A 17,012-nucleotide genomic window follows, 5' to 3' on the forward strand; every position below is an offset into this window, starting at 1 on the left:
CAAAGAATTGCGTTTGCTCATTGGTTTTTGAAAAGAAACGAGAAAAAAAAATCTCCTCTTTTCGGGAGCTGGAGCAGCTCAGGAAATCAATGGCAACCATCAGAAAAAGGTCACGCTGGGGGGGATTCTGAGCGGGGAGCTCTCCTCCGCTCTTTGAGGGAGCCGAAGCACTTTGTTCAAACGGGAGAAAATCCTCCGAAAGTGCCGCTTCTGATCACGGAGCCAAGAGGGGCCGAGCCTTTAGAGAAAGAAAAAAATAAAATTAAACCTCCTTTGCTCCAGCTTCTGGCAGAGCCAGCCGGGTGCTGCTGCCAGCGCTATCGGGTGTCCGGGACAGGAGCGAGCCCCGCAGGGCCCCGGCAGCGACGTGCCCGGCGCCGGACAGCCGAGCTGGAGCCCTGCGAGCTGAGCCTGGGTGAATTTTGGAGCCCCGGTGATATCTCAGCTATGGCAAACCCGCGGCGGCTGTAAACACGCGGCCGGTGTGCGGCCGGTGCCCACTGAGGCCCGGTGGGCAGAGGTGGTGAGCTTGGGTCGGCTCTTAAAAACATCCTGTGCTTAACAATATGCATTATATACAAAAAAATCTGTATTACACATGACGTATCTATACGCACAGGCATATTTGGGGGGGCTGGCAGCAGCCTGAGCGCCAGCACCCCTCCGCACCACCCGGCAGCACCGAGGATTTCTCCCCGGGAGAGGTTTGCAGCCTGACCCCCACGGCAAACTCCCTTGCCCATCCCACAGCAAGGAAAGGGAAAACCCCCTTTTGTGATGCTTTCTGTAATTTCTGCCGGTCCCTGGTGGTGCCTGCAAGCTGCCGGCTCCGGCAGAGGGACCCAGAAGGGCTGGATCGTGGTGCTGTGCCCCTCGGGCACCCCCAGTTCGCTGCCAGGCCCCGCTGCGTGGCTGGGTGTAATCAATCCCTTTTGTTCCCCCACATCCTGCAAAACTCGGTCTCAGCAGCAAGTCCTCGTTCGGGCTCTGAATCCTCCCCCCCGTTTATTTTAAACCCAGCGAGGATTTACCGCAGGCTCCGCTGGCACCCAGCGTTTCCCCTGCTTCTCCCCAGGGACGGCCCCGAGGGCACCTAGGAAGGATCCGGCCCCTTCCTTTATTTTCCACTTTCCACCTTCAGCACCAACGAAGCCAGGGGCGAGCAGGTGCCGTGGGCCTCCTTTAACTCATCGCCGGGCTCATTGTATCGCTTTAACCACTTCCTTTATTTTTTTCAGATGTTCACGATTATAAACTAATAAATTCCTCACCCGGCGCCTAACGGAGGCCTGCAATTTGTGTGCGTGCGTGCAATTTATTGGCAGCTCTCATTGTCTGCCTCGCAGGGCAGAAGGCGTGTTAATAACCTCCCTACCTGTGGCTGATGGTTGGGATCTGAATGCGGCGCCGAAATTGCGTACGATTGCCCTCAATTTAAAGCCGCGGCATGTTAATGGTGTTTAAAACGCAGCAATGCGATGGGAAAATAATAATAATAATTGCGGGCTGTGCTGAATGAGGGGTTTCAGGCTGATGGAGCCTGAAGTGCTCCGCAAAATGCGCGTTACCGGAGGCGAGCCGTGCGCTGAGCTGCCCTCGGCACCGTCCTCATTGCTGAGCACGGCACCCGGGGGGGATCCTGAGCGTCCCAAGGGATTCCCCAGGCTGGGAGTGAACCAGGAGAGGGATCGCCCTGTGGGGGGCCGTGGAGGCGAGTGGGAATGTCTGCAGCCCTCGCGTCGTCCCGGTGAGCAGCCACCCGAAGGCGCTCCTTGGGTCGAGGTGATGAATTTGGGGCAGAAGCAAAGCGGCTGTGTGGTGGAGAGGGGGAGGCAGAGCTTTGGTTTGAGCACGCGGTTGGATTTTGTGGGGTGCTGGGGGCACGGCGAGGGGCAGGGGGATAGGGACTGGCCCTGGTGCAGCTTTCGCTCACGGGAACTGAACGTGTCCTGCCCCTGCGGCCCCAAATATCCCCGTGGCACCTCCAGTGCCTCGTGCCAGCCCTGCATGTCCTGCATCATCAGCTGGCCGTGCCGGCGCTGCGTGCATCCATGAGGCCAGGTCACTGCCGTGGGACAGGAGGTGGGCATCAGGGCGCATGCGAGGCATCACTTTTCCAGCACACTGAGCACCGCTTTTGCAGGTGGGTTTTTACCCAGGAAAGCAGCTTCGTACCCAGCCTGTGCACCAGGGGCAGCTTGGGGCGGGCACCTTTGTGTCCCCTGAGCAGCAGGAGCCGTCCCGACGGTGGGTGGGAGTCAGGGCCCCTCTGCAAGGGGGAGCAGAGCCTCCGAAACCAGCTCCACCCTTGCAGGCACGGAGGGGAAGCTTTGCGGGGTCAGTCAGCGCTCAGCCCTCTGCTCTTCGCAGCAGGTAACGAGCTGCTTGCCGTGGGTTTGGGGGTCACAAGCTGGCTGTCACCGGGAAGCCGAGGCGCTGTCCTCGCTGGGGACAAACTGGGCTAATCCCGGGGGAACAGCGTGCTCCGGGCACCGGGAGCTGTAAATCCCGGAGAGCTGCTGGAGCATTTCAGGCGCTGACAAGCAGCCAGGCAGGATCGATGCCACGGCAGCCATCCGGGGGGGGGGGGGGGGGGGGGGCTGTGATTGATGTGGTCTCACCGGGCTGCTGTGACCCCCACATTTTGGGTGCCCCCCCCCCCACGTCCCCAGCTCCACGCCAGCCAGGGGCGAGGCAACCCGACGGGTGCCAGACGATCCCCATCACGTCCAAAGCAAACAAATAGCGTAAGGCTGGGATTTTAGCTTCGGAGGGGCTGCTGCGATCTGCACTTCTTTGCCTGCCGTCGTGTTTGAGGCTGGAAGCACCGCCTGGCACCGCTGCTGTTGCATCAGCCGGTGCTTTGGGGCGGGGGGGGGGGGGGGGGGGGCGGGGGGGGTTGTTGCTGAGCGCCCCCGGGTGCTGGGGCTGCGCTGCCCGGCTGCAGCTCCCCGGCGGCTCGGGGCTTTGCCGGGTCGGCAGCGCCACTCGCTGGGGACCTGCGGCAGGGCTGCTGGAGCGCTGCAAAGCTGCCCTGCTGTGGAGCCAGCTGCCTCGTGTCCCTGCTGCAAGGCTGTCCCGTGTCCCTGCTGCCCTCTGTCCCTGCTGCCCTGTGTCCCTGCTGCAAAGCCGCCCTGCATCCCCCCTGCACACCTGCCCTGGGTTCCTGCCGCCTACCAGCCCTGCAGCAAGCTATCCCCCCATCCCCACCGCAAATCACCCCCGCGTCCCTGCCGCAAACCTTCCTCACGGCAAATATCTTCCTTCATCCCTGCTGCAAACCGTCCCCACGTCCCCGCTTCAAACTTTTCCCGCGTCCTCACTGCCGGCCTGCCCTGGATCCCTGCTGCAGACCTTCCCCCAGCCCTGCTGCTGGCCCCACTGCCACCTCCGTGCCCCCGACCCGCCAGGAAAGCCCCAGGCACCGAAGCCCCCGCGCGTCCCGGGACTCATGCTGCCTGCTGCCCTCTCCCCCGCGGGGTTTGGAGCCGCCCCTGGCACAAGCAGCAGGAGCTGCCCGCCCGCCTGCGGTGCGGGGGCAGTTTTTGGGGTTTCCACCCCATCCCCAGCACCGCCCCTGCTGCAGACGTTGCGCGAAGCCGGGAGCGGAGCAAACCCGGGGTGGGCACCCGAGGCTGCTCCGAGCACGGGGGCACAAGCAAAATGTCCCATCCTGCTGGGCACGGGGCCGGGGTGCTGCGCGGGGACACGGAGGGGCCCCGAGCCTGTGGGGGGAGCCCCCCGCTGCAGCCCCCGCGCTCTCTGCAGCCCCTTTCCCTCTTATTTCCCTCTTATTTCCTGACACCGCAGAGAGATCTCCGGGTGTGGGGGCTTTGGGGACAGGGTTTTTGGGGACAGGGGGCTGTGTCCAGATCGGGGCCAAGCGGCCGCACTATCGGGGGCTCTTTTTTTTGGGGGGGGGGGGGGCAGGCTGCACCTCGCTGAAGCCACGACCCAAAATTTCAGCTCTGGATTCGTGCCCGCGTTTCGGGGGGGGGCTGCAGGGGGGTTGTGCCCCCTGGGCTGGGCTCGTCGCCTCGCCCAGCTCCCGTGTGGGGTCGGGCGGCTTGGCCACGAGGCGCGCGGGGACGGGGAGGCCGTGGTGGGCACCGTTTGGGGTCGTGGCCGTCTGCACGCGCACGGGAGGCTACCTCCAAGCGGAGCGATGGAAGGAGGCTTTGCGCGTCACGGAGCCGGCAGAAGAGAATTAAATGCATTTGTCGGGGGGAGAAACAGCCCAAAATGGGGTGGGGAAGAGCTGCAGCCCCGGGGGACCCCCTGCGGGCACCCCGAGGTGCCAGGAGCACCCAGCAGGGGTCCGCAGCACCACGGGGAGCTGCCTCAGCACAGCTCCCCCCCCAGAACCCCCCCCCCCCCAGAGCCTCCCAGGATTTATCTGCTGGGCGGCTCGAGGCCAGCGATTAATGGGGTCAGACAGAGGAGCCGGGGGACGCCAGCGGGGTTTGCACCCCTGAAAACTGCATTTTCCCAAAGGAAAAGCCTCTCCGGTGCCCCGTGTCCCGTCCCTCCCGTGGGCAAACCCCAACCTTTGCGTGGGGAGCAGGATTTGGTGGCGGCCGGAGCAGAAACCCTGCAGGGATTGGGGTTAGGGGGGCTCGGACATGGCAAACGGGGGCACCCACCCCCGGGCAGCAGCAGTGTCGCAGCTTAAAAGCCTCACCCCAAGCCCCCCCCCCCCCCGACCCCATTCCCTACCCCAACCCCCTCAGCCCCCCTTACGCACCACCCCAGCCCCCAGACCCCATCCTCCACCCCAACCCCGTAACTCCCTCAGCCCCCAACCCAGCCCCCAGCACCCTCCAAACCAATCCGCCCCCAACCACACAGACCCCCTCATCTACCCTCCCAGGCCCCCAAACCCCATGGACCCTTCTTACACCCCCCAGAACCCCCGAAACCCCATTGCACCCCGCATTAACCACCCCAAACCCCACAGCCCCCTCAACCCCCGGCACCTCCTGACCCAATCCCCCCCAAACTCCACAGCCCCCTGATGACCCACCCCAAGCCCCCCACACCTCAGCACCCCCCAAACCCCATAACCCCCCATCACCCTTTCCAAATCCCTTTAGCCCCCCCCCAGCACCCACCCCAAACCCCCATCACCCCAAAAACCCCCAGCACCCCCAAACCCCACTGCCCCCCATCACCCACCCCAAACCCTCACCACCTCAAAAATCCCCAGCACCCCAAAACCCACCAGCACCCCCCAGACCCAATTTCCCCCCCCAATTTCCCCCATCATCCACCCCAAACCCCCAGCACCCCAAAAACCCCCAGCACCCCCCAAACCCGTTTAGCCCCCCATCACCCACCCCAAACCCCCAGCAGCCCCCAAACCCCTTTAGCCCCCCATCACCCACCCCAAACCCCCAGCACCCCAAAAACCCCCAGCACCCCCCAAACCCCTTTAGCCCCTCATCATCCACCCCAAACCCCCAGCACCCCCCAAACCCCTTTAGCTCCCCATCACCCCCAAACCCCTTTAGCCTCCCATCACCCACCCCAAGCCCCCAGCACCCCAAACCCCCCCCAGCACCCCAAAACCCTCTATACCCCCACCTTTACCCCCCAGTCCCCTCCCACTGTCCCTCCCCCGCGGGCCGTGCCCTTTGCTGCGGGGCGGACTACAACTCCCGGCATGCTCCGCGCTCCCCCCCTTCCCCTCCCTTCCCGGCTTCCGGCGGGGCCGGCCCGGGGGAGCGGCGGCGGGCGGCAGGTGAGGGCGGGCGGGCGGCCGGGGCGAAGTTGGGGGGGGGCGGCTGCTGCGAGCGGGGCCCTCGGGGGGGGACTGTGAGGGGGGTTGTGAGGGGCTGGGGGGGTGTTAGGGGCTGGGGGGGGTGTTAGGAGGGGGTTATGTAGGGGTAGGGGGAGTTATGAGGCGCTGGGGGGGTTGTGAGGGGGTTTAGGAGGGGCTGGGGGGGCTGTGAGGGGGGAGTTAGGAGAGGCTGGGGGGGATTAGGAGTGGGGTTCTGTAGGGGTGGGGTGGTTATGCGGGTGTGAGGGGGAGTTAGAAGGGGCTGGGGGGAGTTAGGAGGGGCTGGGGGGGTTGTGAGGGGGGTTAGGAGAGCCTGGGGGGGTTATTAGGGGGTTTCGGAGGGGGGTGAGGGGATTTAGGAGGGGCTGGGGGGGTTAGGAAGGGGGTTGTGAGGGGATGAGGGGGTTGAAGGGGGTTAGGAGGGAGTGGGGGGTTGTGGGGGGTTATGTAGGAGTGGGGGACTTATGCAGGAGTGAGGGGGTCTAGGAGGGGATTGAAGAGGGTTAGGAGGGGCTGGGGGTGTTAGGAGGGGGGTTAGGAGGGGATGAGGGGGGTTTAGGAAGGGCACCCCCTTCCCTAACCTAGGAGGGGCTGGGGGGGGTTGTGAGGGGAGCTAGGTAGGGGTGCGGGGGTTATGAGGGGGGCGAGGGGGTTTAGGAGGGGCTGGGGAGTTGTGAGGGAGGTTAGGAGGGGGTGAGGCTGGGTTATGAGGGGCTTGGGGGGGGTTATGTGGGTCTGGGGGGTTTATTTTGGGGTTGAGGTGGGGGTCCTGCTCCTCCTGCACCAGTGCTGGGCCCAATCCTGGGGTCCGTGCCCCATTGTGTGCCCGGGGGCTGTTACATCCCTGGGTCTCCTCCAGCTGGGGCCGTTCAGTGCCAAGCCCCCGGCTGTGCCGTCCCGGTGTGGTCGCAGCTTGCGCCTCGACTTCTGCCCTCTGCGGCAGCCCCGGTGCCGTTTCTTTGTTTGCTCCGTCCCGTCCCAATGGTGCGTGGAACTTGAAACGCCCCCGCTGAGCTCGTTTAATTCTTTCCTCCTGATTTATTCCCCTCTTCGTCCCGCGCCCGGCTGTGTTTGTCCAGGTGGAGGTAGGTGAGGTCTCGGTGCCCCTCCGGGCTGGCAGCAGGGCCAGGAGGTGTTAGGGCTGCAGGAGCTGTGTGCCAGGCCAAATGCAAAGCCCTTCTCCATCCTCAGTGTTGTTCCCACAAACTAGGAAGAGAAACGTGAATGCCTGTGATTGCTCCTGTGCTCCAGTGTGTAAAGAAACCTCGACTTGGGTAGGAACGACTGAGTCGTAAACTTGAAAGTTGCCTTTGGAAAACATCATCGAGTCCCGGGCAGAGTCTTGTTGCAAGGGGAATCCTGAGGTTTTGTGTGGTGCTGCCTTGGCAGATAACAGGATCGGTTCAGCTGAGTTAGCCTGACGTGCTAGTGCTGTAGGAGTTGCACACAAGTGTAATTAAAGTCCTCTGCCTGCTATGATTTCAGTGTAAAAGCCTGTTGCTCTTCAAACGCACTATTTAAATTAATCCAAATTACCCTTAAGAGTAGACAAGACCTAAAACTGTAATCTTACATAGCTTAAATTCCTTCTTAAATGAGAGTGGGGGGAATAAAGCCAAAAGAAGGCCAGTTATGATGGAATCTTGTTGGCACGCGGTTATGCCAATTTAAATTAATACCTTGGATGGTGACAGCAACAAATCCTTTTTCTTGTTCAGAATTGGTTTAAACTTGTCCTTTCCGACAGCACCACAAGTGACTGATCTGTCCTAAATTAATGTGGTTTTGAGGGTGTCTGCTTGTGCTTTTGCAGGGCTTGCTCTGCTCTCAGGTGATGCCTCGGAGGGTGCTTTTGTAAGGGAATTTTCCCTCCTGGACTACCAGGAAACAGCTGGATGGCCCTAAAAGGCCTTAAAAGACGGGGAGGGTCAGTCCTGCTGGGGTACGGGGCAGAGAGGCTGCCACCAACAAGGGGGATGTGATTGCGTCCTTGTTTTCGTGCCACTGGATCGGTAATCTGTGATTATACAGCCTTCTACTTCATTCAGTCACTGGCTAATTTGATTTCCAGTTTAATTTGATGACAGTTTTGAGAGCCAAATCACTTGTATTTAAACAAATGGCTTCTATTTTGATCAAATTTCATTGTGTTTGGCATGTGTTGGGATATCACGTGTGTTAAAAATCGCTGACACCGCAGCTCCTGTAGGTCTGTTAGCCGGTGATGAATATTCACTTACGAGCTGTGCAAAACCTGGGTCTGGCAGGGAGCAGGGGGGGCGGCGGGGCTTCGAGCCGTGCCACGGTGGAAGTTGCACCGATAATATACTTTTTTTGTCGCTGGGCACGAAGCAAGTTGGCAGATATCCCCGTGGTCACCTCGACATGTTCATTTTTCAGTTTTTTTGGGGGGCTGCAGGGAGCGCAAGGACGTGGTGCGGCTGGTGGGGCGATGTCGGCATCGGATGATGGTGGGAGTACGGCGAGCTTAGGGAAGGGATGCTCCACGTCACGGTCACACCGAGTCAGTTTTTGTTTGGTTGGGATGTCCCACGTACATGTGCTGTGTGGTTTTTTGTGTTTTGTTTTTTTTTTTTTTGCAGATGTGGGAAAGCTCTCCTGCCCGTGGGATGGGAGCCCGTGCAAAGCTGATGGATGCACTGCCATGGCAGCGTTAGGCTTTGTGTCGAGGGGGGAAAAAAAGCAGTCCTTTCAGAGATCTATTTTTGTCATTTAATTAGTGGCTCTTGCTGACTTGTCGGTGCCGTGGTGAGAGCTGTTCCCAGTTCTCCTCCGCGCGCGGGGTCACGCGTCCGTCAGCCGGCAGTCACACCTGCGGCCGGGGGCCCTGGGCGCCCCCCGAAGCGTGCCCCCAAAGCAAAGGGCGCATTCCTGGCGTGCCTCTCAGGTGAGGCAGCGCCGTGGAGATGGGACAGCTGGGACACACGGCTCTTTGAGGGTCTCAGAGGGCTTTTTCTGGGCTTTCACCATCCTTAACTTTTCTGTGCCCCGGAGGAGTTTTGTTTCTGTAAGGGGATGGGTGTGATTCACTGGTGGCTGCGGGGTGGGTTTGGGATCGGGGGGGAAAGGCTGCAGGTTTCCTCCCGTCCCGATCTCTGGTGGTCAGAGGGTGACCACGCAAAACCTCTCAGGGTGACTCATTATTCCTTGGTGCTTCTGCTCCTCGCAAATAGGGAATCGTCTCGGTGATGCTTAAGCGATGGAGGAGGACGTCAGTCTGAAGGTGCCGCGGCGCGTGCTGCTCGGTGTGCTGCTCGTCCCGGTGCTCGTGGTGTCGGCTGGGTTCTGGTTATCAGCGGTGCTGAGATAGGGAGGTGAGAGGCAGCCTTCCTACCCAGCTCCAGCCCGGCTGGCACGCTGGTTGAATTTCTTTGTTTACCGAGGACTGTGTGCTCTTTCCACGTCGCACTGGGGCCGGGGTGGGGGAGGGAGGACTAATTATCCCCAGAGAGAGGCTTTTAATGCTATTAGCCAAAGGAACGGGCTTCGGCTCGTAGCTGAATGAATTGATTGTGTGAAGTAACATCAAGCACCAGTGGCGAAGATACGAAAATTGAGAGCGGTCCAAACGAGCGTTCTCTGCTGAACCCTGGAAATAGATTTATTTTTTTTCCCCCCCCAATCCGTTGGCTAGCAGCAGCCGTCGGAGGAGGAGGGAGTGGGTAAACAGATTGTTAACTTTATTCTTTTGTGCTTGTGCTTTCGGCATGCTGATTACAAAACAGTTAGGGATGGCTTACCTGCCAGCCGCGGGGCTGAGCTCCGAAGTGGAGCCGGGCGATGCATTGTCACCAGGTAATTAACCGTGTCTGCTGGATGTCATGGGGCAGGGGAGGTGCGTGCCGACGAGGTCGGTTTGTGCAAGCCTGGCACTTCCCTACCCCCTGCGCCGAGCTCCGAGCCTGACTGCTCCAGCTGCCTGCCTTTTGAAGCAGATTTGGGGAAGATCGTTGGACTTCGGTGAAGCTGAACGGGACGTGAGCTAGGGGGTCTGAACCTTCTCACCTTGCGGGCTCCCGGAGGCTGCTGCTGACAGTATGGACCCCCTGGCAGATACGCTGGGCACTGACGGCCCGGTTTCCCTATAGCTAACTAATCCACGAAAGTGGCCCCCTTCGAGATGTGCTGCCATGGACTTGTCTAAAATCGATCGAGGTTAATCCCCGCCATCGATTTTAAGCTGGAAGCAGCCTCCTAAGAGGTCCGGGAGGGCTTCCTTCATTGACTGCCTGTCTGCGGGAGGGGCGCATCCTTGTGAAGGTGTCTGCTTTTCTGCCCTGCAGACAGTAAGCTTGCAAGGGCGTAAGCAAGAAAAAATTGGCCCAAATCCTGCTGAGAAGCCTTGATTTGTAAACTTGGCTCACGGTTTGAGAGGCATTGTCTTGTTCCGTACCGGCACGGCGTTTAGCACCAGGGCTTGCTCGGGGCTCCGCTGCCACAAACCCCATGTTGTGGGGGGCATCCCAGTGGAAAAGGAAAAAGGTTCTGGCTCTCCGCGACCCTAGGAGGTAAGGATTGCAAGCCAGCACTCTGCCACTTGCTCTGGTGCCTGTGGCTTCACAGAGGCTGCTCGTGGACGTGAAGCTTCCAGAGGTGCTTATGGATGGGGGAAAAGCCAAAGGTCGTCGCCTTCGGGGAATGAGCTTTGAACAAAGCGTGCAGCTGTGTCTGAGCCAATTTTAAGGGGACTTTGGCATCTGCTGTACTCACATGCCTTTGCGACGGTTGTTCTCCTGTCTACTTCTCCTACTCACAAAGTCAAATCAGGAATTTTTGTGTTGCCAAGTAAAAGTCACTGATAACAGGCTGGGGGTAATTGTCTGTACGAGCAGCGCCTGATGGAAGCCTAATTTCTATCGATACTATTTCTGTCTCGGCAAGACCACCCTGCAGATACACAGAGGGGCTGCTGGTGGGATGTTATTGATTACTCCGATCTCCAAAGCTGCTCAAAAGTTTTTGCTGCTTTGGCGTGTTGTCAGGATCCGCAGGAAGCGGGTTTGCAGGTATCGCCGGTGAGCGTGCGCGTCCTGGTGCGGGAAACTTCAGTGGGTCTCCACAGGGAATAGAGAATTTGGATTGGGCTCTGGCTGAGCTGGCTGCCTCGGGTTCTCTGGGAACCCGTCTCCAAGCTGCTCCATCGCAATGTGGGCAGCAGCAATTGTGGGACCCGCAGAACTTCGGTTGCTGATCCGTGCACAGGGCACCCTGGGGTGTCTTCGTCAGCTGGGACCTAGGAGAGGGTACTAAGGGGCAGGCAGGGCTATGCCAACTGATTTGTGCTGCCAACGTTGGTCGTGTTGGGGGTATTACGTGTAGCCTGTCTGGTGCAAACCAGGTGTAATTTACTGTTGGGTAGGAAATGGCAGAAGTAGGAAAAGTCCACTGGGGTTCGTTCCCTTGTAAAGGGAGTTTGGTGCCAAAAGAGAACAAATAATTAGAAGCAAACTCTTCGTCCCTTGGATCTTTGATTAGTAGCAGGAGAGAAAGGGGCATGTTCCCTGTAGGGTCACTGAGGCTTCATTTGTGCTGAGAGGTAAATTAGTGCTCATATCCTGCTTTAACTTGACCTGGATCCTGTTCCTCCTGGCTGTGGATCAGGCCCACAGGTGAGCAAGGTCACAGAATTTTTCATCTTGTGCTTCCAAATCAGCTTTTAACGTACAGTCCCGTAATTATTGACAAAAAAAAGCCAACAGTGAGATTGCAGGCATGTTTAAACATGATTTCTCTTGGCTCAGCTGCGCCTTTTTAGAGCAATATCAACCTTTGGGGTGGAATTGTCAAATGAGTGCTGTCGGGCTGTCTTGGCTTGTGCTGTTTTACAGCAGTTTTGAAATTAGCTGTGGTTTTAGGCCATCTGGCTTTTCTGCTACCTGCTTGGTGCAAAGCGAAGATAGTTAAGAGGACCAGCACTGATGGAGTGGAGAAACTTGAGCAAAATTCATACCTGATCACTCAGCCTGGCACCTGATATTATAAGGAGTGGGTTTCGCTGCTGTTATTGTTCTGTTTCATTTGTCTCATAAATACTGGTGTGGTTGGTTTTTTTTTTTTTTTCTGGATTTGAAGATAAATAGGGTTTGCAGGAAGGGAAGTGTCCAGGCTGGAAAACTCTGCTCACGCGTGGGCTGCTCAGCTGCTCTGCCTGGCACCGGGATTCAGGCTGGCTCCTTCTGCACCTCGTCTCGGAACGCACCCAAGTGACAGCCTCGCCGTGTCTGCTGGGGGCGTTGGTGGAGAGAAGGTGGGAAACGTTCAAGGTGAATTCACCAAGCAGGCTTTTTGGGCTGTCTTGGCCACGCTGCAGTGTGTTTGGAAGCTGTCCGTGAGGCAGGGAGGTCGCTGTGTGAACGCATCAGGTTTGGAAAGCAGAGCGAGGGAGCGCTGCGAGACTGCTGCATCTCCAGAATCAGTTTGACGCTGGTGATTATGTTAATCAGTAGTTCTCATCTGCTTTTAGCTTCAGAACGAAGCCTTCAATCTGAATCCTAATGGCTGGGTTCTGTACCCGTCAACTAATCTCTGAGCATGGGGAAAATAAGGATGTTTGGGTGGATGGGAGGCCTAATTTAGCTCCCAGCTGTGCCGCTGCCTTGCTGTTTGATGTCAGGCAAGCCACACTTTCCTGTACCTGTTTCATCCTCCGCAAGATTAAAAGTGCTTAGCGAGGGCGTAGTCATATTCTTGTTCGTAGCTAGAGGGAAATATTAATTGCATCTCAGCCTTAAGGGCCGTAATTAGCAGCCAGGTTATACTGGTCTGGGTCCCATCTCTTACGTGTTGCGCAGTGTGTAGATGCGGCCTTTAGGAAGGAGAATGTGAGTAACAGGAGGAAGCCTTTATCTGAGCGTTGCACGTCCGTGTTGGGTAAGTCCGGCAACGTGGATGGGTAACTGCTGCTGTGGTTTGGCTGAATCAGCGGCGTTCGAGCAGTTGCTTCTTCGTCTGCACTGTGTCCAAATGCGTGTTGGCCATTGGGAACGTGCTTTTAAAGTTTGAGCTCTGTGCTTTTTTTTTTTTTCTTTATTTGAACGCTTTGCCAGGTTTCACATTGGACTTATCTGCCCGTGGGTATTGTTTTCTGTGTTGTTTCTTTACGGGGGAGGATTTTTCAGAGCTTTGCTAGTGTAATAAGAGCAAGTTTGCCTTGATTCTTCTGTAAATTATTGCTACTCGCGCAAAGTGGTATTTATAAAACTGTTGTGCTGTGTTTCAGTGTGGAAAGGGAGGTGGCGGGAGAAACTACAAGACATCTGTTTTCCTTTCATATAAATGGTGTAGGTGATGCTCTTGCATGGAGAGAGCAGCAGTCTTTGAATAAGCACTGGATATATTAACATTTCTAACTAGCAAATTTATGGGTAATCTCTTCTTTTGGAGGCTTTATTCTGATTTGAGAGCAGCAGTCTCTGGGGAAAATTAAACCTCTTTTTAAATCCACTTTGTTCAGCCCTTAGACTGGGACCTGCTGGTAAGCCAGGCCGTCTTCCCCCAGCCTTCCTATGGCCCTTAAATCAAGCAGCCCAGAAGGCGAGGAAAGTTAAAGGTTTGTGGGATCTCAGTAAAGCTGCAGGTCCACAGCTGCTGCGGTTTTGGCCCACGATGCTGGGGGTCCCGTGGACTGCTCCCAGCGCCTGCAATGCTGGTCTGCGCCCCGCTGCTGGGCGCTTCCGTGTCGGCCGAGGCGTACCTTTGTTTCAGGTAGCTGATTCATGGCCCTGTGTGTTTAATCACGGTTTCTGTAGCAGTGAAATCTTTAACGAGAGGGTGGAGTTCACTTGCAGTTCATTGCGGGTTTTGGGTGAATATTGTGGCTGATTCGTGGAAGGTTTCTGCTGATCAGTGATTTTTATAGGACTAACGGTGTAGGATGTTCTGTGTTCGTGGTGCGTTAAGCACAAGCATTTCTTCACTTTTTGTACTGCGCTGCCTTGCTAAGGAAATGCAGGAGGAGGATTCCTTCTGTTGGTGTGATGAGTTTGGCTTCTCACCTTCTGATTATCAGTCAAGGTAGCAGAACCGCTGGATCACACGTGGGTGGATGGTGCCGTGTCCTTCCAGCACTCCCCACAAATTGTTCCTTCGGGCTTTGGCATTATGCAGTCCCTTCTGTTGGCTCATGCGCTGTCAGGGCACTCTTTACAACTGCTGTTTAACCCCACCTTCCTGAAAACCTCAAACTCCTAGGTGTTCCCAAGGTGACTTTGCTGTGAAGGCAATTCAAGCCTTCATTCTTAGTGCCAGGAGCAAGGATTTTGGTTTGCATAATCAAGATAACGTGGAGGATAGGGTTTCTCTGTATATTTAAAGCTGTGCGTCGTCTTGCTCTCGTGTCCTGGCAAAATATGGTGCGTTGTGGAGCTTATATTGCAGTGTTGGTCCGGGAGAAGTGCTTTAGCCAAATGTGTCCTCAGGAGCCGGCTCGCTGCTAGCAGCGAGTCAGGCTTCAACAAAAAATTGCTAATTTAAAACTTCTGTGAATTCTGTGAAAACCTCGTCTTGAAGCTGGCATTAGCAGTTGCTCTGGAGGAAGCATGACAGCTTGTGCTGTTGTTTGCCTGCACCACTGTCCACTCTGTGCATCCTCGCTTCCCTTTTGAGCTTGGGTGCCGTAGAAGCAAACAAATGGAGCCTTCTGGTCCCAACTTCAGGTTCTGAAGTGGCATGGGACTTGCCTCTGACAGCGAGGGCAGCTGAAATGGGCATGTGTTGGGAGAGGATTTGTGTCTGTGTGAATCAGAACCGGTGAATTGTCAAGAGTCTGCCAGAGACGCTGGTTAAAAATCCTGGTGCTCAACCGCATGCAAGGTTCACCGGCGGCAGGCTGACTTTTGCCCGTGTCCCATGGGTGTATCGGGTTAAACGGCTGTTTGTAAGCGCCGGCAAAGCCGTCGGGGTATTTGGCACACGGGGAGGTGCGTGCCAGCAGGCTGCTCACTGTTTCCCTTTGTGGAGTGGCTGTGGGCAGCCTTCCATGCCTGTTCCTTGCGGTTTCAGGTGCAGAGAGGCTTTACCCACTGCTCGGAGGCGTTGCAGGTAACGTGGAGGTCCCGGTTTACTTGCCTGTTCCGATTGTGTTGAAGGGAGAACCTCACTTTGAGTTCTGCTTGTAGTAGTTGGGGCATGAGATCTTCTAAAACTGCATTTGTGGAGCTTTCTCACAGTGCAGGCTTGAGTCTTAAATTCAGCATCCCCACAAGCTCTGTCTTCAAGAATAATTACTTGCTAGAAAGCTGTACTTCGGGAAGCCTCTAATAGGGCTGTCGTGTGTAGCAATGGCCATTTGCCTGCGTTTAAAGTAGCCGGCGCGGGGTTCAATGTTTGCTGTCATTTAGGGAGCTTGGCAAACAGTTTCATTCAACATTCTTCTGGCTTTTAAGCAGGTTGGGTAGATTTTGTGAGCCTGGGGTGGTTCAGTCAGGTGAGACACTGCTGTTTTGATGGGATGAAGTAGTAACGATGTGTGTGATTCGTAGGAGCGAGTCTACCCTGAAGAGCACGTAGGGGGCCACAAGCAGAATGAGGAAGATTTCCCAGCCTCTGGTGCTTATTGTACTCGGTGTTTGTGGCAAAGCACACCAGGAATCTCCTCCTGTGATGACTTTTCCCCTCAGCAAAGCCAGCGGGCCCTGCCATGAATCCCTGCAGGCCGTGGGGCCTGCGCTGGTGGCTGTGAGGGAGGCGGGAGGCCGGCCCCCACTTCAGCGCTTTATTGCCCATTCTCAGGGCTATCGCTTCCTTTGCGAAGGGCTTATTTCCTTCCTGTGCTGTGGTGTTGGATGGGAGGAGGGCACACAAGAAAGTGACGGCCTGTGGGGGTGTCAGGGGCAGGTCGCACATCGGCCCGACCCGGACCTGCTCCGTCAGCCACAGGCCCCGCAGCCAGAGGGGTGTTAGGGGATGGGAGTTTAATTGCCCTGCGTGTTCGAGCTGTTTTGGGGCTGGAGCACTGCTGATGTATGTCGTGGTCCCTTATCAACATGGTTTTGTTAGGCAGGCTCTGCCGTGAGGCTGTGTCCCCGGCCTCTGCGGGACAAAGGCTGTGCTGGAAGCGGAGCGGGGCTCCTGCATGGTGCTGCCGGCCGGCCGGCTGGAATCTGGAAATGCCTTTAATTGTGAGGGTAGCAGGTGGCTTTTCCACCGCCGTTTATTCCAGCGTAGAGTGGGGTTTTGTTGCTGGCTGCTCTGAGGAAATGGGAGCAATGAGGGGCAGAAGGAACTGGTTGAACTGGAATCCCAGTCCTGCTGGCCTTGGGCTGGGAGCTTGCTCAGGGAAGCATTTCAAAACCTGGGGCTGGCATCGGTCGGCACCGCAGGGTTTTGCTCTGCAGCACGCTGGGAGGGTTTAGTGGTATAGCTTTGTAGCAGGGACCTCAAATCATCTTATAAACGTGAGCAAACAAATCCTGTTTTGTCAAAATTGTGGATGCTCGGGGTTATCCAGCTTCGACAGGAACGGCTTGGTCTGGGTGGCGCAAACAGCTCAGAAAGGTAGGGCTGGCACCTTGATGCAGAAAGGGTGAATGGAGGAGCAGGCAGGATCCGATGGTTCACAGCAGGTTTTTTTGAGCCTGTTTGTGGTGCTGGGAACCTTGCTGCCCTCCTGCCTTGGTCTTATCCCTTCTCTGGGACCGCAAGTGGCGCGCTTCAGTGCCAGACCTCTGTTTTGGGCTGCAGCTGTGTAAACACCTAAAACTGCTCCACGTAGAGAAGAAGAGACCCTGTGTATTCACTCCTTTCCCTTATACTGGAACAAGTGTTTGTGGGCCATGTGACAAACAAATTGAGGAACTGAATTGGATTAAAACCAGCTGTTTCTTCAGCAGGCTGGTTTCGGCTGGGGTCAGCTGCTCCGTGAGCTTCCTGATGCCAGTGGAGAGGAGGGCGGGCAGAGCTGCTCCCTGCAGCCAAGTCTGACACCACGGCTCCCTCTGCATGAGGCATTGGGGGGGTTCAGGTGTGGTTTCTCTGGCCTGTTTTTGGCTGTGCCTGGTTGTCCTCACCTGGTGCTTGCATATTGACTCGTGCTGCTCCCTCAAAGAAGCTTTTGTGTTCAGTTGTTTCTCCAGCTTTGTTTTGAGCTCAAGCTGACTGGCAGTCCGTGATGCTGCAGGCATGGAGGAGCTGAGCTGAACTCTGTAGAGTTCAGGTGGTTGGCTATGGGGGCTCCTCGGGGCTGGTAGTTCTTGTGGGAAGCCTGTTCTTTGCT

General features: G+C 56.9%; 1 protein-coding gene across 2 annotated transcripts in view; it reads left to right on the forward strand.

Moving 5' to 3' along the window:
- The first annotated feature begins 5,686 nt into the window (after window positions 1–5,686).
- Window positions 5,687–17,012, forward strand: part of PHACTR4 (phosphatase and actin regulator 4) — a 63,985-nt gene continuing 52,659 nt past the window's right edge. The window contains exon 1 of one of the 2 annotated variants that reach the window (XM_040534713.1): window positions 5,687–5,740. The gene's annotated coding sequence lies outside the window, so the exon portion shown is untranslated. Of the gene's footprint in view, window positions 5,741–6,550; window positions 6,764–17,012 lie in introns of those variants that run through there. The other variant, XM_040534712.1, reaches the window with a different exon arrangement.

This window comes from Cygnus olor, chromosome 23, assembly GCF_009769625.2.
Source record: "Cygnus olor isolate bCygOlo1 chromosome 23, bCygOlo1.pri.v2, whole genome shotgun sequence".
Taxonomy (NCBI): Eukaryota; Metazoa; Chordata; class Aves; order Anseriformes; family Anatidae; genus Cygnus; species Cygnus olor.